This window comes from Ambystoma mexicanum, chromosome 2p (assembly GCF_040938575.1).
Source record: "Ambystoma mexicanum isolate Mex_15411 chromosome 2p, UKY_AmexF1_1, whole genome shotgun sequence".
Lineage (NCBI taxonomy): Eukaryota > Metazoa > Chordata > Amphibia > Caudata > Ambystomatidae > Ambystoma > Ambystoma mexicanum.
The window spans coordinates 1,036,292,414-1,036,313,494 of NC_090923.1; the positions used below are offsets into that span (position 1 = coordinate 1,036,292,414).

Genomic DNA, 21,081 nt, shown 5'->3' on the forward strand with positions numbered 1-21,081 from the left:
CAAAGAGACTTTATACCCTCTGAGCCAGGTCAAGGAGAATTGTATTTATACTTTAGATAAGAGTCCTGCTGCAAGGAAAATGACTACAGTTGCCAAGACAGTGGCAATCTGAGGAGCTGCAAACCGAATTAAAGTAAGAAATTAAACAATTTATGGGCCTCATCACGAGTTTGGCGGTAACCCTTAAATGCAGCGGTAGCACTATTAGCGCCGCATTTAAGGGTCTCCCAAATCACAGGTTTGGCAGATTTCCCCCCAACTCTGAGCAGGGGGGAAATCCCCCGAAATTTTGCGCTCTTACCGCCGACGGGAAATCCGCCGGCGGTAAGAGCGCGAAAATTCACCATTGAGCCCAATGGGGAATGGGGAATTCCCGAATGGGCTCAGTGGGGAAAGGGCAATACCCGTTCCGCCAAACCCGTGATCCGGCGCTATTAGCGCCGGGGGGGTTTGGCAGTAGGGCTAATAAGGCCGGTGCTACCGCACAACTCGTGATCAAGCCCATAGGATGGAGATGCAAGCTCTCAGAAACCTGTAATTCCAGTTGCCAGCTATGAAACTCCTCCTAGGAAGGGAGATAAGCCCTAAATCGAGGAACCTTAGGTGTGAAGCACCAGCATGAAAAACTTTGAATAGGATAGGACAATGACAGTTCACATGCTCATCAGACATTTGTCTTTGCTCCAGGCTGGGACAATAGCAGTCCTGGGACACTCACCTGTCAAGTGTGCAGGGCAATAAAACCTTAAATTCAGAGAGAGGTCCCCCATCCTGCTTGGAAGAAACTGCCAGTTGGTGTTAGCTGGGAAGAAACAAATGACAGACAATGACTCCCCTTTGTCTTAAGACTATTGCATAAAGAACTTTAAAAAGACTTATATCTCAGCTGTCAAAATTGGTAAAAATTTGGAATTTTCACATCGTAAAAGAGGAATTGTGGGCTGTGTTTGAAAACTTGGTAGAATGTCGTGACACACTCTGGACAGAAACGGTGATATATGTTGTATTACCAGATAAGCATCCATGTTGCAAATGTCAAATGTTGTACATACACCCCTGAGTACAATTCGCATCTGTGAATAAAACTGGGGAATTGTGGGCCAAATCTTTAATGTGTAAAATTACCAAAATGTGTCAAAAGGAGAAACAAGGGGCCTCATTACGACCCTGACGTTGGACCATGGTGCTAATAGCACCACGGTCCATGCCTGGATAACTTACCGACTCCGCCATGGCGGAATGGGGAATTACCGCCTCATTCCGAGGTTGGCGGGGCGGTAATTCCCCATGCCGCCATGGCCCTTCCCCATTCCCATTTTTGGCCCATAGGGATCAATGGGAATGGGGAAGGCGCTAAGTACGGTACTTAGCACCAAGGTCCCTTTGCGGGTTGGTTTTTAACGCCTGCAAAAAGCAGGCGTTAAAGTCTCCAACCCGCAAAGGGACCCCGTAATCAGGCGCTAAGGGATTACCGGTACGGGTACCTTACCGGTACCGGTAATCCCTTAGCGCCAGGGTCGTAATGAGGCCCAAGGTTACCCAGACGGGAGGTTTGGACTTATTTGTGCTGCATAAAATGTGTAACATGTGTATCTGATTTACTAAGAGGTGGAAACTGCACAACTATCTGTTTTTGGCAAAACATTTGATTTTCAGTAAAGGAAATGTGGGAGTTTCTAGAATCACCTCATAAACATGAAATCATTTTTCTGATATTCAACCAATTGTGAGCAAGGCAGAGACTATGCCCTTGCCTAATCCTGTTGCTAAGGGCGTGAGTAGTGAATCCTGCCCCTGTCATATACTGTAATGATGTCATTTGATATTATAAATAAGGGCCCCTGACTAGCACTCAGGACACACACTGATTCCTAAACCAGTGTCCTGTTCCTGTCTGTTCCTGTCTTCATCTTGCATCTATTCATCTAAACTCCAGATCCGAACTACAAGGCCAAGTAATTGCTGATCCTGCTTCAGCTAGGCCTCAATTCTAAAATAATCCCCATTACCAAGGGAAGCACTGCAGTGTTTTGGGGAAGTATCCTGAATTTACCTGGCTTGCTGCCACTCACTGCTCTCCTGCTATCCGGCTATCCTGATGCTCTATAGGATCCAGTAACCAGAACTGCCAGTCCAGAAGAAGTATCCTTTGGTATGCAGTTCCTGCCCAGCTGACTCCGCCTCACTGAGTTTATCCGGCTGACCTGCGTTAGACCAGATCCGTGTGGTGACCAGACCTGCTGACTGTCAAAACCCAAACTAAAAGTGGACTGTGAGTATCAGTAGGAACCATAGAAATATAGCAAACTGTGCCTTGATTTTCTCCATCCCAATCTCTAAGTCATCCTATCTTTATTCTCATAATTGCAATATTGTCATAATCATTCTTGCTACCCTGCTTTGATTCCTTATGCTAGCGCCAATATCTTTAATAATTTTGTCTTGTGAAATCCTAAGCCCTTAGTCCTCCCTCGGGTAATCGGACTGGTTCCGCCAGGGCGGGCGCAGAGGTGCTAGGGTTGATCCCACGGTCAACCCTGGAGCTAGACTGAATGCCCTAGTGTAGAGTAAAACTGTCCTTGTCAAAATGGATTTCTGTTCCTTTTTCGCGCCTTTATTTTCCAAAAACGCATCTCGCTAGATCTGGCATAACTCACTCAATTTAACAGCTAGAGACCTCATTTTACTTTCATATTGTATCTTGGATCCATGGCTACCCCTCAACCCAAATACCACATCCAGATTATTTACAATATACACCTGTTTTTATGAAAAACCATTTTGGTAAATTCAGGCAGGATTTGCAAAAGTGTGTTTTTTACAACGTGTCCTTTTGGTTATAAACGGTTTTCAATCTTCCATTCAATTTTGAATTAGATGCTTTTGCTCAATCTATTTCTTGTGATTACTAGTATCTTTCCATTGTTGCTCCAGTAAAGAATTGTTTTTGTTTCAAGAGTTTTAGACACATTCAATGTTTATACATCTATTTCCGAGTGTCATTTTAGCATTGCCAGAATTTAAATCCGTTTTTCTCTCTTTCTTGGGGAGGGAAAGTCGGATTTCTATTCTGTTTCTTATTTGTCATTCCTGATTACCTGCTGATTCTGTTTATCCACTTAAAATTGATTATTTGTGGGTTCAGGGAACTTTGCAGGGAGAAATTCTAACTCCAGTGCTATCTTACCTAAAATCAAAAGTGCTCCTATTCCCTGGTGTTTTGTAGTTGTGTCAATAGAAGGTTAAACTAAGTGCATTGCTTACATTCACATTGTTCTTATCACCCCATTGGTGATTGCTGCCCTATATTTAGAAATGTGTGATTTTCTTGAATTTCTAAATAAATATTACCTTTACCTATCAGCCTAGTTCCCGGTCCACTGTGACCTGAGGTATTTGACAAGGGGGTGTGATATGAGTGGTGTATCTCTCAAATATTGAACCTATATATAACAAAATAAGTATTTCAGTTGTGCGCTGCATACTAGGCTGAGACCAGGGTGTATCACCTGATTGAAATACTTAACATATTCTTGTGCAACTTGCGGTTACTGCTTAGCAAAGGTGTGTCCCTCCTCTAAGTGGGTCATAAGCATGTTCTTTGTGTCTGCGAGCAATTTAATCTAAACGTCTGCATAGCTTCATGCAGGAGTGCATATGTGCTTCATGTCTAATGCATCTATGTCATAGTCTCAGTCGTGACATCATCAGCTTTTGCATGGTCACAGTCAGTCCACCTGCTCCATTGACTGCAAACCTATGTCTTCAGTGATGTCATCTGGATAGGGTTTAAATGACTGTCTGTGTGAAATGGTTTCTCACATCTTTGGTAAATCAGCAAAGGGGAGGATGGGGCTATGAACAATGTACGACTTTCATCTCTCTGCCGTCGAGATGGGGGTGGGATGGGTGCAACGAGGGCCACATTCATGTCTCTCTCTTTATAACCATGCCTTATTCTCAATTCTTGAGCTTACCTGTCCGCCTAAGTGAGTTATGCGTCAGTGATAATCAGGACAGTGTTAATTTCTTTTATTATACCATGCCTTATTCTGACTCTGCAGGCTATGCCCTAAGATCTGTGCCACTGGAGTCTTCCCTTCCCCCCTGAAGCACTCCCCTGTGCACCCTCTTCTTGAGAAACCCTCAGCCGACCCTGCCTGCCCTTCTAACTACTGCCCAATCTCCACCACTCCTTTCCTGGGCAAACTCCTGGAAAACCTGGCCATCTCCCAGCTTAATCTTCATACTCAATTGGTTGGTTCTCTCAGGACCCTCAGTCTGGCTTCAGAGCTGTCAGAAGCACAGAAACTGCTCTCCTGAACATCTGGGAAGACCTGCTCTCCAACCTTGACTCCAATACCCCATTTGTCCTCATCTTACTTGATCTCTCCTGCCTTTGAAACGGTCAACCATGCCATCCTGCTCAACTGTCTGCATGATAATCTGGGTTATCACCGATCAGGCCCTGGCTTGGCTGACCTCTTTCCTCTCACATCGATACTCCAAGGTCCAACTTGGTTCCTTCCTCTCCTCTATCTCTATCTCTATCTCTACCTGTGGTGTTCCCCATGGTTCTAATCTCTCTCCCTGGCTGTTCAACCAACACATGGCACTTCTTGCCCACCACATTGCCGCTCTGTGCTCCAACTTTCAGTGCTTTGCGGACAACACTCAGCTCATTTTCAGGCTCCCTTCCACCACCTCTTCTCCTTCTCTCATCTCTGACCGTCTGTCCGCTATCCAGAAGTGCCGTGCTGCCAATGATCTCTGCCTTGATGCCAGTAAGACTGAGATTCTCCTCATCGGCACACCTTTCCTGTCGCTCTTTGGCTGGACTCTCTTGACCCTCTTCCTTCTCCCACTTGTGTGTCTAAAAACCTTGGGGTCATCTCCGACTGAACTCTCTACTTCTCTCCTCACATCTCTGATGTCTTTAAGAAGTCACACTACCAGCTGCACCTCCTCAGAGGTATTCTTCCTTTCCTCTTCTTCCCCCAGAAGCTCACTGTCTCCAGAGCTGGTTCTCTCTAGGCTGCACTACTGCAAAAGCCTCTTTCTAAATCTGCCTGCTTCTACTCTCCGTCCTCTGCAACTCATCCAGAACAGGACTGCGAGACTTGTCCTTAGCCTCAAGCCCAGAGATCGTATCTCTCAAGGACTGAAATCTCTGCACTGGCTCCCAGTGGCTGCAAGGGTTAAGTTGAAAACCCTCTACATTGTCCACAAGGCCTTCTGGGGTGTGGGGCCTCAATACCTCCAACCCTCTCTACCCAAATATCTTCCTTCTCGAGCTCTTCACTCATCCGCCTCCAACTCCCTCAGGGTCAGTCTCTTCTCCAAGCAATGGGTTGGTGGCAGATCTCTTTCTTCGGCTGGGGCTTCCCTCTGGCACAGCCTCCCTGCCTCCGTGAAACTTAAGGAGAACCAGCTCCATTTCCGGAAGCACCTCAAGACCTTTCCAATGCTTCTTCTTTCTCTCCTCCTCTACCCTGTTGAACTCCTGATTGAACTGCACTGGTCACCTGGTTACCCTCTGATCTCGGGCCCAGGTCCCTTCCCTGACCAGCTGCACACCTGCACTGCCTCCTGTGCAACCCCTGCATTTGGGGGCTGTGTCTGTATCCCTACAGTTCCCCCAGCTCTTGACACTTGATATCTGCACTTACCCCTGCACTTGCCAATAGCTGGCCGCACTTTTACCTATTGTTTTTATATCTTTTATTTATTCTTTACTGTTGATCCTATTTTTTGCACTGCCCCCTCCCCCTTCCCCGCCTTCCCTGCACTTGCGCGATCTCAATGTCACATGGCCTAGTAAGATTGTTGTCTTTGTCTTCCCTCTGTTCGCCCTCCCTTACCTCATCGCACCTTGAAACACTTGTGTATAGGCGCGTTATGAATGCCATATCATATCATATCAATAAAGAAAAGTGAGTGGTCTAGTGAAGGATGAATGAGGACAGGGGAAGACTTTGCGGATTTCCTGGTAATGGATGAAACAATTGTCTCTCTAGAAGGGTTCACTAGGATGTCCTTCAGGAGGAAAGGACACTTTTCTAGCAAGTGTACCCTCTAGCATCTGGTCCAAGTAAATGCTTGGCATCACCAAGAATTGGCCAGGATCCCTGATTTATTGAGGGCATAATGGACACAGCTGTCTTGAAATAGAACATAATAATTCAGGTGATGCTGCTGAATGCAAAGCAGCATTATCTGGAGAATATCTTGCCAAAATGCGGATCGACCTTTTGGTCAAAAACAAACACTGATAAGACATGTGAAGAATGTCTCCTTGCGCTGGGAACAGGGTGAACCGCGCTGCTCTGCAAACAGTTAATTGTATAGACATGACGTAGAGTGAGGACCCATGTGTTTTTGCGGAAAATGCATACATTAGACAGGTTATAAACTATCTGTAAAGCAACAACCGGGGCAGACCTAAAAATGTATTTAAGGCCGACTGTCCGCCATGTAAATTGCTCAATTTCTCTATGACTGTCCGCAGACATAGTTGAACCTGAGACCGTTTGAAGCAAAAATAAAGTCTTAATGTTTGAATCATGACTGGTGTTCTTTCTTTATTTGCAGTATCTCAGACTGAGATTTACAACATGACAATGAAACCAAGCACTCATTTTCAGGAGCCTTCATGGGAGAGTAGCGACTCAATTGGGTCCAAACTTCTCTCAAATCTCCCAATCTAAACACTCTCAAGTTGACCTTGGCATAACCTAATATGTACCTGAAGCATGTGCACAAGCTTACCAACAAGGCAGAACTTTTCCATGGCATAGTGTTGGTTTCAGGTGCTGTGCAAGGATGATAAACCACATTAAGATGATGCCCCGGTGGCAGTGGAGCACAATGGGAATGCAACCAATGTGTGAATGGAGCTGTGGCATTAAAATATGTTAATCAGATTGTGTATAGAACCAGTCACTGAATACATACATACCATAGCTGTTGCAAACTTTTTATTGCAAGAGCAGGAACACAAGTGCATGACACAACGTGACATACAGTGAATGCAATATTTGAATCAAGAGTTGCTTATTGTAACTAAAGGAGTGGAAGGGACAGTCAGCATTGGCAGTGGGGAAGGTTGATGGCTGCCACTGGACCAGCCACTTGTATGGTTGGCCACGGGTTCTACCTTTGGAACTGAAAGAGTTTGTTTACTTTATTCTTACAAAGCTGGGTTTGGACACCCAGGAAAAGTGAGGATGGTGGTGCTCAGAAGGACAGGAAGACCCACCTTGTTGTCTAATACATCAAAGTTTGTTTGAAGAGTATGCAGATTATATTGCCCATGCCGTGTTTACAGGTATTAATAATGACCTGCTCATGTTCTGCTGAAAATGGTTTCAACACTTAATCAGGCAACAATTTAGTTAGACTCTTCTTCTGCATAGCCACGAGGCAGACCTGGGGGCTCAAGGCATGTGGGGCTTCCAAAAGGGACAGGATGTAAGTTTGTTATGCCAAATATCTGGAGATGGGGTAAGGAGCCTGTTGGCCTTCATGGGTATGGTTGAGAAGAAAGGGACCAATCTGGGTTTTGTCGAGCACTGAAGCTCTGGTACAGCCCCAGCTCCAACATCACTCCTGTTGCTCCTCAGCAAAATAAAATTCACTGCTAGCAGCAAGTATGTGGCACAGCAAAGGGGAATGGAGTTGAAAGTCACTGCGCCATCAACAGGGCAAGGAAATGGTGGTTCCACTGTAGTCCCCGATTCAGTGTCACCTTAAACAAATTCAGGCTCAAAGGTTGGAGCGGGAATCCTGCTATACTCTCCAAGAGCAAGTCGAAAGGTTCACTGTGTCGGTGCAATCTAAGGATGAGATGACACAACCGCCTCATATGATTTGAATACTTGGCCAACATCCACCACATACTGAGTCAGGGATAACTGAGGCAAAGCAACGGCTTTGGTCCACTCAGCAGTCCTAGTTACTTAGGCACATTTTGACCTCCTTCGGGGCTAGGACCATCCTGGATTGGGTAGCCATCCTATTCAGTGGTAAAGTCCATCACATTCTTCTCTAGTTCAAGACCAGCAAACTGTTGATCTTCTGTAAATACATATTAACATACTTTAAGCATGAGAGAGAGAGAGAATGAGACAAAGAGAGAGACACATAGAGAAAGAGAGTGACATATAGAGACAAATAGAGAGAGACATAAAGAAACACACACAGAAAAACAGAGAAAGAGAGAGAGAAAAGAATGTGAGAGGGAGAGAGAGAGAGAGAGAGATAAGGAACAATATGGAGAGAGAAACAAAGCGTACAAGAGAGACTAGTGAGTGAGCCATAAGGAGAGAGAGAAGGAGATATATGTAGAGAGGTAGACATAGAGAGAGTTAGACTGAGAGGTAGAGAGAGAGGCATAAATAGAGAGAGGAAGAGAGCTCATTAACACTGGAGAACAGGAGAATGGCAGCAGCATTGCTAGGGTATGGCCATGTGGGGCACTGGGCTCTCCTTCAAAATTCTATGCCCCCGTTTGTGGCCTTCATTCCCAGGCAGCGGGTGAAGACCTGCACCTGGAGTATTGACAAATCCACTTAAAGTGGGCGTGTTGACTCTGTAGTAAAACCGCTGAACAGAGCTCCTTGACTGGCCTGCAGACATCCCTTTAATGACCTGTAATCATGTCCTTAACGACCGGCAATTACTTCTTTCTCTTATCAGAGTGCCCTTCTTCTTGCATATATTTAAGGATTTGGCACTCATAGGTCCTGTATTCCATCTGAATGACTCCTCACAGCTGGCTTACATAGTATTGGGTGTACACTTACAAGCTTTATAAAGTAACATAAGAAAGCTTGCTTCTTCAAAGTAAGTGATTAAGTCTACTACTTTAACCAGGGAAAATCGGATTGCTTTATAGGGATAGTCAAATGTTCTCAATAAGTTGCACAACAACAAGCTGGATGTTTGAGACTAATGAAATCTTTATCCTAGTGACTTTCCTTCAAAACATTGTTAGTGATTCTCAAAGTAAGAACATTACAGTTGTGTAAAACAAACACATTGCTCAGACTTGCATTATTTTGCATTCTGCGACTTCTACATTTCCTTTTAGGATGGTGAAAATAAAACTACAACAATGTTCTTTTGGGTTAACATGTTTCTCTAAGGATTTATAGGAAAGAAGGTATTCAAGGTGCATCTAAGGTATGCAAAACAAATAAGTAAGTTGAAGTGCTCACACTCAAATACATGAAGGAGGAGGGCCACCTGGCTCGGCGTACCTTACCCTAAGGAAGAACACCCTGACCCTGGCGGGGGTGCCTATCCCTGGGTTACGCGTGATGTATCGCCTACTAAAAAGATATAGAGGAGAGTGCTGTCCCTCAACCTTCTATACTGGTGGCGGTGTCTGAAGACAGACACAAGTAGTCCAACAGGGACATCTAAAAGGTGGTAGACTCCAGCAGGTTGGGCAGCGTGCAACAAAACTGTAGATTAGATCTTGAGGCTGCTAAGTCTAATGCATGGATACAACCTGCGAAACAGGTCAACTGCTTATATTCCATCCAGAATGTACAACTTTAATGATTCCGTAGGTCACTGTGGTTGGAGTGTAAAACAGTACTGCTGGAGAAACCACTGGAGGGTGCAGTAAAACAAACCCAGCCAAAGGGCTGTAGGGCTAAAAGGTGGCTCTTATAAAAAGGTGTAGCTCACTCTGTGAAGTTGAGTGTGCTACAGTAAGCAATTTTTAGAAAATACAGTCTCTTTAGTTGGTGTAAGAGAGATCACAGGTAGGTCATGAGAGCCCTCATGACCAAAAGAGGTCGACCGGTTTCGATGGCGTGGGAGATTCAAGCCATCTTCTTCAGGACCGTGACTTGAAATGCAAACGAGTTTGCCAAATGTTCAGATAGATGCTGAACAAAGGGAGAGATGCTGGTGTCTCCTGTAGGGAGACAGAAGGGAGGGGGAGAGAGGGAGGGGCAATCAAACAATGAAAAAGAAGCACCAATGGTGTGCAAACATACAGGTGGTGCTTGTCATGCGTTGAGTAGAGCATGTCGGAGCAAAAAAACTGCAACGGTCAGAGTTTGCAGGAAAGGTGGGGGTGCCTGGACACCTGTGAAGGGTCTCAACGCCAGGAGTGAGGGAAATCAGAAACAGGGGGGGAGGGGGGCCGGGGGGCCGTGATAGAGCGAGTCTCTACAGGTGACTGGTGAGCTGCTGCCTGGGTGGTGGGGGGCAACGAGTATGCTGGTGTGAGAAGTAGTGCACTGCAGGGCAGGAAGGCAGTGAGCCTCTGTGTGGTCCACAATAGGGGGTGACATCCCAAATGGGTGCAAGTAGAGTGGAGGGGGCTGAACCTACCTCTTAGCCAAAGCCTCTAGGCCAATGTCCTTTCTGGGAGGCGAGGGATGACACTGGGTTGCTTACAGCATCGTGCTGGTGAGGGAGAATCAAATACCTGCACAATCAGGAGATAATGTGCCTGAAGGAAACAAAAAGACCACAGAATCTCCTGATTGTGCAGGCCCCCTCCACTCTACTTGCACCCATTTGGGATGTCACCCCCTATTGTGGACCACACAGAGGCTCACTGCCTTCCTGCCCTGCAGTGCACTACTTCTCACACCAGCATACTCGTTGCCCCCCACCACCCAGGCAGCAGCTCACCAGTCACCTGTAGAGACTCGCTCTATCACGGCCCCCCGCCCCCCCCTGTTTCCGATTTCCCTCACTCCTGGCGTTGAGACCCTTCACAGGTGTCCAGGCACCCCCACCTTTCCTGCAAACTCTGACCGTTGCAGTTTTTTTGCTCCGACATGCTCTACTCAACGCATGACAAGCACCACCTGTATGTTTGCACACCATTGGTGCTTCTTTTTCATTGTTTGATTGCCCCTCCCTCTCTCCCCCTCCCTTCTGTCTCCCTACAGGAGACACCAGCATCTCTCCCTTTGTTCAGCATCTATCTGAACATTTGGCAAACTCGTTTGCATTTCAAGTCACGGTCCTGAAGAAGATGGCTTGAATCTCCCACGCCATCGAAACCGGTCGACCTCTTTCGGTCATGAGGGCTCTCATGACCTACCTGTGATCTCTCTTACACCAACTAAAGAGACTGTATTTTCTAAAAATTGCTTACTGTAGCACACTCAACTTCACAGAGTGAGCTACACCTTTTTATAAGAGCCACCTTTTAGCCCTACAGCCCTTTGGCTGGGTTTGTTTTACTGCACCCTCCAGTGGTTTCTCCAGCAGTACTGTTTTACACTCCAACCACAGTGACCTACGGGAATCATTAAAGTTGTACATTCTGGATGGAATATAAGCAGTTGACCTGTTTCGCAGGTTGTATCCATGCATTAGACTTAGCAGCCTCAAGATCTAATCTACAGTTTTGTTGCACGCTGCCCAACCTGCTGGAGTCTACCACCTTTTAGATGTCCCTGTTGGACTACTCGTGTCTGTCTTCAGACACCGCCACCAGTATAGAAGGTTGAGGGACAGCACTCTCCTCTATATCTTTTTAGTAGGCGATACATCACGCGTAACCCAGGGATAGGCACCCCCGCCAGGGTCAGGGTGTTCTTCCTTAGGGTAAGGTACGCCGAGCCAGGTGGCCCTCCTCCTTCATGTATTTGAGTGTGAGCACTTCAACTTACTTATTTGTTTTGCATACCTTAGATGCACCTTGAATACCTTCTTTCCTATAAAACCGTTGTTTTTGTGCTACCATATGTTATTTTGTTAACGGTTAAAAGGACGAACACGGTTGTACCGTGCACTCTAGCTTCATAAGCTCTCCCTGTTGTTTCTGGATTCTCTAAGGATTTACACATTTTAAGGTATACTTTAATTTGAGATATGTGTATTTTGCATGTAAACTTTTAGAACTCTGAAGCTTTCCAAGGTCAGGCATCATTAGGCCATCCAGTCCTGTTTTCCCCCCTTTGGATTCTGGGACTTGTATTTTTTTCTTTCACATTTAAACTTTAGGAAATCTACAAGCCCCAGAATTACAAGCACAATCAGGACTGGATCACGCTCTCACATATGGCCATGGGAAACTTGAGCACTCTGCTTTATAAGGCAATATTATTATAGGCCTTGAAATCCAAAATGTACATATTTGTACCAGGTTGATGTAGACTGAGTCCAAATCCCAGCTTCACTGTTTAGCCAAAGTGTGTGATTCTGAGCAAGTAATGTAATCTCTTCATTATGCAGATAACACCCAGATCAGCTTCAAGATCCCTAAAACCTCTTCCTATTCACCCCCACCCCAACCTTGCCTCATGTTTCACAGAAATCGACCACTGGGTGACAGCCAACTACCTCCTCTTCAACCCCGGAAAAAGTGAAATCATGATCTGCGGGAAGACTTCCCTTTTCCCCCAACCACCAGTAGCCATCTGCCCTAGGCCCACTGCCGCTACATCCAACTCAGTAATGAACTTCGGAAGTACCATGAATGCAGATCTGACACTTTCACACAACATCAACGTTGTTTCTTATTCGTGCTTCGCATCCTCTGACACATCTTCCCCTTCCTCTCCTACCATCACAGAGTCACGGTAATGATGACTATGTGCCTCTCTCTCCTCGACTACACTATCTCCTTATACCTGTGAGCCCCAGCATCTCAACTCAGAAAACTCCAATGCCGGGGGGGGGCGCTGTTGAGTAGCCTGCAAGATGGCTGCCTAGTGTGTGAGCTCCATGCCTAGCCGCCTTCTATCCGCCTACATCTGCGGTTCTGTACCCAATCCTGCAACCCTGCTTCGAATCCTGCATTACTGCTGATGTGCGCTACCCGCACGCCAAATCCCGGAGAAAATCGTGCATCGGGTGCCCAGGATCTGCCCTCATATTACGTTTGTGGCGGGGCGGCCTTGGGCCGTTCAGCGTGCCCCGCGTGCACCGCGGCTCGGACGGGTGCCCGCCGCCGTCCTCATTGCTGCTGACCCACGTTTGTGCCCCGGGCGCAATCCCTGCTCATCGCTGGGCTGGTGCTCCCGACATCTCCGCCTGCCCGCCCTTCCCGCTGAGGATCTACACCACGGCCGTGCCGGCTGTTCGGCTGCGGCCGGGAGTAGCGGGGGCTGGGCGAGGAGCGGGCCCACGGGGAGCGCTGCCGCAGCCGAACCCTTCGTCCGCCGCCACTGCGGCTACTGGAAGCTGTCCCGCAGGTCGGCGGCCCCCCTCTCTGGGATCTGGGGGCCGCTGGCGGCCGCTGGCTGGCGGGGCCTCCTGGTCCGTTGCGGCCTCGCCTGAGGTCGGAGTGGCGGCACCTGGCTGGAGACACGGTGGATTGAAGGTGAGGAGCGGGGGCTGCCACTATTTCTGTCTCCCACGCTCTCTTCGCTTCTGCCTTCTCCCCTTCTCGGGAGATGGCCTGCTGAGGCCTTGTCGCTCTGCGCATTGCCCACTCTACTGGTGGGCCTTTCCTGCCTCCTGGTTGCACGGCCTTCCTTGAGGGGTCTCCCTCCACCGCCCTACCATACTAAGGCTTCATCCCGCTTCCGGATTGACTTTTTCCAGGTGGAGTCGCCCTGAAAAAACATTATAACCCATCCTGTTGGGTTGGTGACCTGCCCCACACTTAGCTGACCTACCTTTGTGGACCCCCTGCGCTCTTGCCCCACTTACTGTTCGTTACACTGGGCGGTCTCGTCACAAGCTGCAAAATTTCACTGCACCAGGTCGTACTCATCAGCTCTGCAGCACCCCATTTACGCATACGGGTGATCCCGTTTACACTAGTACCTGCTTACTCCACCTCCTTACCTCTCCTCCTGCCACTCTCTGCTGGACTGTACGCTGCTCCCTTTGGTGGGGACCTTCGCGGGGACTGCACTAGGAAGTGTGCTGGTCCTTTTGGGGGTGCCGGCGGTGAGCCCCACACTGAGTAAATATTTGGACCTTCCGCACGCAGGGTCTCCTTACTTTCTGGCTCGGGGGCTGTGCCGGCCTTGACCTGTTTGGCTGCTTCCTTCGTGCCTGTAGCAGCCCCCTATGCTGCCGGAACTGGCTACCCTCATCTCGTCATCTTCCCCTCTGATTCTCTGTTCCTGATCATGTCAAATCGCTCCAAGGGTGGCGCCAGGGGGGGGGGCCATGGACAAATTTACAAAGGAGGTCCCTCGGTCCGAAGTGGGCCACACGTCATCTACACCGGAGGAACCCGACGCCGAGCCTAGTCCCGGGGCTGCGGCACCTGGCCAAAAACTTTGCCTCCTTTCATGAAAAGCTTGATGACATCAATGCTAACGTGGCCTCACTCAAAACACGCGTTGACCAGGCTGGCTCCAGAATCACTGAGGCCGAAAACCAGATCTCCACCAATGAAGATGAGATACACACACTCCAAGACACTGTGGCTACCTTATCGCGTGATATGAAGAATGTAAAGGCAAAATGCGACGACTTGGAATCCCGCTCCCGCAGAAATAACCTGCGCATTATTGGGGTCCCTGAAACCGCCCTGAAAGGTCGCATGGAGGAGGCAGTCAAACAACTACTCAAGGACTTGCTGGGTGAACCGAACCTTTCCCCCTACTTCACTGTTGAGCGGGCTCACCGGGCCCTGTCTCCACGACCCAGACCAGGCGATAGCCCCAGGCCCATTATAGCCAAGATTCTCAATTACCGTGACAGGGACCTCATCCTCCGCCTAGCACGAGAAAAGGGGGAGTTGCGGCTGGAGGCTCATACTATCCGAATCTTCCCAGATTTCTAAATGGCTGTGCAGCAGGAGAGGCGTCAATTCCTTGGCGTCAAGAAGATGCTCAGGGAACGCAAAGTCCCATATGCCATTTTATTTCCTGCTCGACACAAAATCACCCATAGGGGCAAACTCTATTTCTTCACCATCCCTGAAGAGGCGGTAAAATTCATTGAGATGCAGATACCGCTTCAGGGCCCTAGAGACGCCATTGCTGATTATAATTGATTGGGTGGCATGGAATGTGGATATTGGCTGCATTTGTTAATTCTGTAATTACAATTTGTTACTGTTAATACTGTTCGGCTTACTGAGACGCTCTGGCTCCCGGCAGCGCGCGCCTGGGGCGGGGGTTGGCCACGAACTGTTGGCGCTGGCCACTTACCTCTCACGTTACCAGGGGCTGATGCTTACTCCAGTCTCCCTTGGTGTTCGGATGTCCTGGGGGGCAGTGGCTGGTCCTGATATCGCCCGAACATTTAGCATACTAAAGTGCTGGGTCTCGCTCAGTACACGCTGGTTCGTGGTATGCCCATAAGGCTGGCTACGTTTGGACATTCTATCCGGCCGCCTGCCATTGGCGTTGCGTTTGCTTGGGAGCCGGATATCTACTCGGGGGCTAGCTCCGCCTGGAACGGTTTGCGCCTCTGCTGATTGTCCGGTCCACAGTGTTCAGGCGCTCATCCTCCTTGGGGCTTTGGTGATGCACTACACGGAGCCAATGTTGCAATGTTTTGCTGCCCTACTGCTATTTCTCTTCCAATTGCACAACTGCAGGATTTCTACTTCTCTGAGACTGGCCCAGTTCCCCACTCGGGGGACACAGGGAGTGAATGTTATATAACTGTCGAAACTGTTCTAGTTGGTTACGGGACCGCAGGGGCTCGTGCGCGGTCCCCGGCTTCCCGCTCTGCGGGCGGGGGCTTGCGTTATGAGTCCACCACTACTGTTCGTTTTGCAACAGAGCCATTTGGCTCTAAGCGTGCTAGTGCGCGGCAACAGCGCACCCCATTGCGATTGCACTGTTTTTTTCTATTCTGCTGGAATGGGTTGGCCCCTGTTGGGCCTTGGGGAAGTGTTGGCCAGGTTGGGGTTGGCCCATCTGCGCGCTGTTAAGGGCAGGTGATGTTTACCCTGCTGATTCAAGGTTAGTGGTGAGGGTGGGGGGTGGGAAGGGGGCTATTTCTCAAAAAGGCACACGAGGTTTTGCGAGGCGCATGCTGAGGAGACACATGCGCGCATGCTGTTTTTACTCTGGGAGCTCATACTATCGTTTGTGTTGGGATGTTCACTGAAAATGGATATTGCGGTTGGGGATGGCTACCTCTGAAATGGCTACTGTCATAATGTCCTGGAATATTCGGGGGCTGAGCAACCACACCAAAGCCTGCAAGATCATGGCTTATGCCAACAGACACAACTGTAAGATCCTGCTCTTACAGGAGATACATTCCAATGGACTCATACCAAGGGCAGTTGCCCCGTCATGGGGTCCCGCCAGATTTTTCACCTCCTATTCTACACAATCTAGGGGTGTTCTCACGATTATTCACAAATCGATTAAGTTTGGGCTGCATAAAAGCTACATCGACCCTGAAGGTCGTTATGTTATACTACACTGCACACTAGTCAATAAGGAGTATTTGCTTGTTAACACCTACTGTCCCAACGTGGACTCTCCGGAATTCTTTGACACAATAGCCACCATACCTCTGGGTTTCGTGGGGGGGCATATTATATGGGGAGGGGATCTGAACCTTATTTTGGACACTGTTCTAGACAGAACTGCCACGGCTGCCAGAGCCTTGTCTCGCGCGGCGCGCAAGCTGCGGGGACACATGCAGTCGCTCAACATCTGTGACGCCTGAAGAACACTCCATCCCCAGAAGCGGGAATACACCTATTATTCATCTGTGCACGACAGCTCGTCCAGGATAGATTTGTTCTTGGTCTCTGGCGAGGTAATGGGCGGGGTGGAGGGTGCGGGTATTCTGGCCCGCACACTTTCGGATCACGCTCCAATCACACTGGGCCTCATTAGGACCCTGGCGGTAAGGGGTCTACGCCAGCGTTAGCTGCGCCGACCCCTTACCGCCAACTACGAGTTCCCAAAGCGCCATGGTCATTTTTCCGCCCACTTTTTGCGGGCGGAGAAATCCATGGCGCTAAGGGACCTTGGTGTTAATTACGCCACCGTAATGTACGGTGGCGTAATTAACGCCTTCCCCACTCCCATTGAGCCCTATGGGGCCGAAATGGGAATGGGGAAGGGTAAATGGGTCAATGGGGACTTACCGCCCCGCCAACCTCGGAATGGGGCGGTAAGTCCGCCATCCGCCATGGCGTAAACGGACTTTACGCCATGGCGGAAAAGTCCGCCGATGGCGGAGAAAATCCGCCAGGGTCCTAATGAGGGCCACTGTCTTTAAGGCTGGGGATTCCCATTCCAACATTCAGCACTTGGCGCTTTAAGTCCGAAGCCCTAAAAGACATCGTGTTTAAGTCTGAAATACTAGCTGATATCGGGTCATTTTTTGAGTTTAACTCTCTTCAGGACACGACTGCCGCGGTTAGATGGGAGACCTTCAAGGTATACATAAGGGGTATGTCCATCTCCCGGGAGGCCGGGGTGTTGAAGGCCATTAGGGCTGCCCTGGGGCAATCTGAGATCAAACTGAAACAACTTGAGCAATGTAACACCACCGGCTCTGACCCCACCATTCTTGCCCAAATCTCGGATGAGCTCCATGTATATAACACACTGGCCACCTCCGAAGTCCGATATTTCAGCCGCCCCCAGGCCGCCAGGAGATATGGGGAGGGTGACAGACCTGGGAAAACGCTTGCGACACTTGTGAGGGGGGAGTTGGGCCGGACGCAGATCTCTTCTATCAAAGATCGAAATGGCGAGGCTCAGTGTGCGGACCAAAAAATACTAGAGATATTTACTGAGTTTTATAGGTTCCTTTACTCCCAGCCCGTAGAGCACACTGAGCAACGTATGCGAGAGCTCCTTGAGCAGATCCCCACTACAGAAATTTCCCAACAGACCCGGGACCAGCTAGACTCCCCGATCACGCTAGACGAGATAGTGACGGCTATCTCTGACTTGCCCAAAGGCAAGGCGCCTGGTCCTGACGGGCTCACCGCCGACTTTTACCAGGAGCACATAGCTGTTCTGGCCCCTTGGTTGTTTGAGGTCTGGAATGAGGCACTCCGGGCCTCCATCCTTCCCCCTTCCAAGCGTGAAGCGGCCATCACGGTGTTGCTCAAACCGGGTAAGCCTGATGATGAGTGCGGGTCATACAGACCTCTTTCCCTCATGAATCTTGACACAAAGATCTTTGCTAAGATCATTGCTAATCGCTTTTTGCCAATCATGACGCACTTGGTGCATGAGGACCAAGCGGGCTTCGTTCCGGGCAGGTCCAACTCCCATAATATCAGGAGATTGTTTAATGTCATGTCCCGTATAGATCAGGACGCCCAGGCTGTAGCGGTTACGTTGGACGCTCAGAAAGCCTTTGACATGGTTTCTTGGACATACATGTGGCTGGTCCTCGAGACAATGGGTATTGGCCCAAACATGATAGGGTTCATTAGACTATTATACACCTCCCCTGTTGCGCGAGTTCGAGTTAACTCACTAACATCTGAGATTTTCACGCTATTTAGAGGCACCCGCCAGGGTTGCCCCTTCTCCCCAATTCTCTTTGCATTGGTGATAGAACCAACTGGTAGAGGAGCTTGAAATCATATCCCTATATGCAGACAACGTCCTACTTTATATCAGAGATCCCACAACTCACCTCAATCCCATATTGAGAGATATCACCCGCATTGGCACCCATTCCGGTTTTACGATTAACTACTCCAAGTCGGAGATCTTCCCGCTCACTAAATCTACCGTACAGCCCATCTCTGAATATACCCTGCGCTGGGCCCCAGAGGGCATTAAATACCTGGGGGTGCATGTATCCCTCACTAAACCCACCCTACTTACCGATAATTACTCTGCGGTAGCGCAAACAGTTGAGGCTAAAATCTCACGATGGCGCACTCTTCCGTTATCCGTTGCGGGCAGACTATCTCTGATTAAAATGATTTTGCTCCCCAAGCTCTTATACACCTTCAGTAATATACCCATATGGCCTGGGAAGGCATACTTCACTAAATTGCACACGCTCTGTGCACAATTCCTCTGGCACTCTGGTGCAGTGCGCAAGAAGTGGACTGACATGGCACTCTCATACAAACGAGGGGGTATTGCTGCTCCTGACTTTACTATATATTGGATTGCTGCCCAGGCCCAGCATGCCACTCATTGGTACCCTGGCGCCCCAGTGCACCCGCATGTTAATCTGGAACGGCTGGCATCCGCTGGTATTAATTTAATGACCTTAGTGCTGCATCGACACTATGCTCCGGACTCCCCCATTGACCCCATTGCTACGACCATGCTCGCCTGGACACGCATATTAAGCCCATCAGATGGGACCTCCCCGTACTACAAATGGCTTCCCGCATGGGCCTTTCCTGGGTTGGAGCCCACGCTGGGCACTGGTTTGGCCCGCCACTGGGAGGCTCTGGGGTATAGGGCGTTGTCGGACTTCTATCCAGAGGGCAAATTTATAGATCCCCAGACTTGGAGGCCGGGTCACACTAGATCCCCCTTAGAGACTCTTCAATACTACAGGCTTCGCGCCGCGTTCCGCACCATGTGGCCCTCCTTCCCAGATGAGCCCCCAGATGACCCGGCAATAGCGTACATTGCTAACTCGGGCGGTGCACGGGGCGTCGTCTCCTCATTGTATCAAATCCTGCAGGACGTCTCCTCTACTCCGGTTCTCGGAGCGCGCAACAAATGGGCAGACGAACTGGGCCTAGAGATACCTGATGAATTGTGGGAGAGCATGGGTCTTCACACCCAAAAAGTCTCCCTCAACTTCCGGTTTCGGGCCATGCAAAATAAACTCCTTAATAGGCTATATTATACACTGCGCAGGACTTCGGGGTTTGCTCGTTCTGAGGTGCGCCTCTGCCTGCGATGCAGGGCAGCGGACGCTGATCACTTACATATGTTCTGGACCTGTCACAAATTGTCTGATTTTTGGGATGGGGTCCTAAATACACTTAGTGCAGTAACTGAAACCACTATTGATCCTGATCCTCTGGCAGATCTATTTGGGGTCTGGAGGACTGAGGAAACTAAGCGCCTGAAAAAGTTTTTGAATATAAGTTGCATGATTGCCAAGAAGTGTATACTCCAGAGTTGGAGGTGTTCTTCTCCCCCGATCCCTCAGAGGTGGCTGGGCCTGCTCACATGGTCACGGAACTGCGAGGAGGACTACTTGACTATGCTGTCGGCCCAATCTCGCCCCAAGAACATTTGGAATGAATTTAACACATATCTCAACAATCAGTGTGAAAGCATGTCTGGGTCTTGTTTGTCCCCAGCCTCCACTCATGCATTGTGATCTCCTTTGGTGTCCTCCCCTATCTGTAACACTCTGCAATCACTGTTGAAATGATGATACGGTAGTCTGTAAGTTGCTCCACGCTTTACATGATTCATATGCTTGCTGCCTCGATGTTTGTACCTTGTGAACCTCTGCCGATAAAAATAAAAGTTAAAAAAAAAAAAAGAAAACTCCAATGGCTCTAAAACACCACAGCTAGTCTCCTCCTAGCCCTTGGCTCCAGAGAGAACATCACACCTGCCCTCTCTATGCTCCACTGGCTCCCTGCCGGGCAACGGTCCACTTTTAAAGCCATGTGCATCACCCACTGTGCTCTGCACAAGAAAGGCCCAGTATACCTACAACACAAAACTCACCCCACACTGCTCCTTGTCATCCCCCTTTCAAATCAACTAGAATAGGAGGAACCTCTGTTTCCGTGCAAGCACCCACTTTCTGGAACGTGATCCCCCTTAGCATCTGCCGCTTAGAGGATCATCTGGCATTCTGGAAGGCCCTCAAGACCTGGCTCTTCCCCCCTCCTGCCCCTCGCAATATTGCACCCCCTATCAGAAAGGCGGGGCATCCATGAGTCCTTCAAAGAATGCAATGAGCGACTTCACCAGACCACAGGACAGGATCCACACCAAGTTAGCCAAACAAGAAACCACCCAGGACCCACAGGTACGTATCACACTCCATGTCAATGGAAAATAGCCACACGCAAGGCCCGCACGCATCTGCAATCATACGCTACTCGATGACACATCACACAACAGTTCTGCCACTAGAATGCAGCTAAGTCCCTCGATAGAAATTCGGACTATCTGAACAAATAATCAGTCTCCTTGACTTGCATGCTCTCCCGACAGCCTTCATTGCACCCACGTAGAAGCCAGTCTTACATGGGTC

At 49.0% G+C, this 21,081-nt stretch overlaps 1 long non-coding RNA gene across 1 annotated transcript in view; it reads right to left on the minus strand.

Annotated features, from left to right (window-relative positions):
* Positions 1 to 21,081, minus strand: part of LOC138565989 (uncharacterized) — a 499,289-nt gene that overhangs the window by 279,383 nt on the left and 198,825 nt on the right. The window contains exon 2 of the long non-coding RNA XR_011301760.1: positions 719 to 802. This is a non-coding gene — a long non-coding RNA (uncharacterized lncRNA). The remainder of the gene's footprint in view (positions 1 to 718; positions 803 to 21,081) is intronic.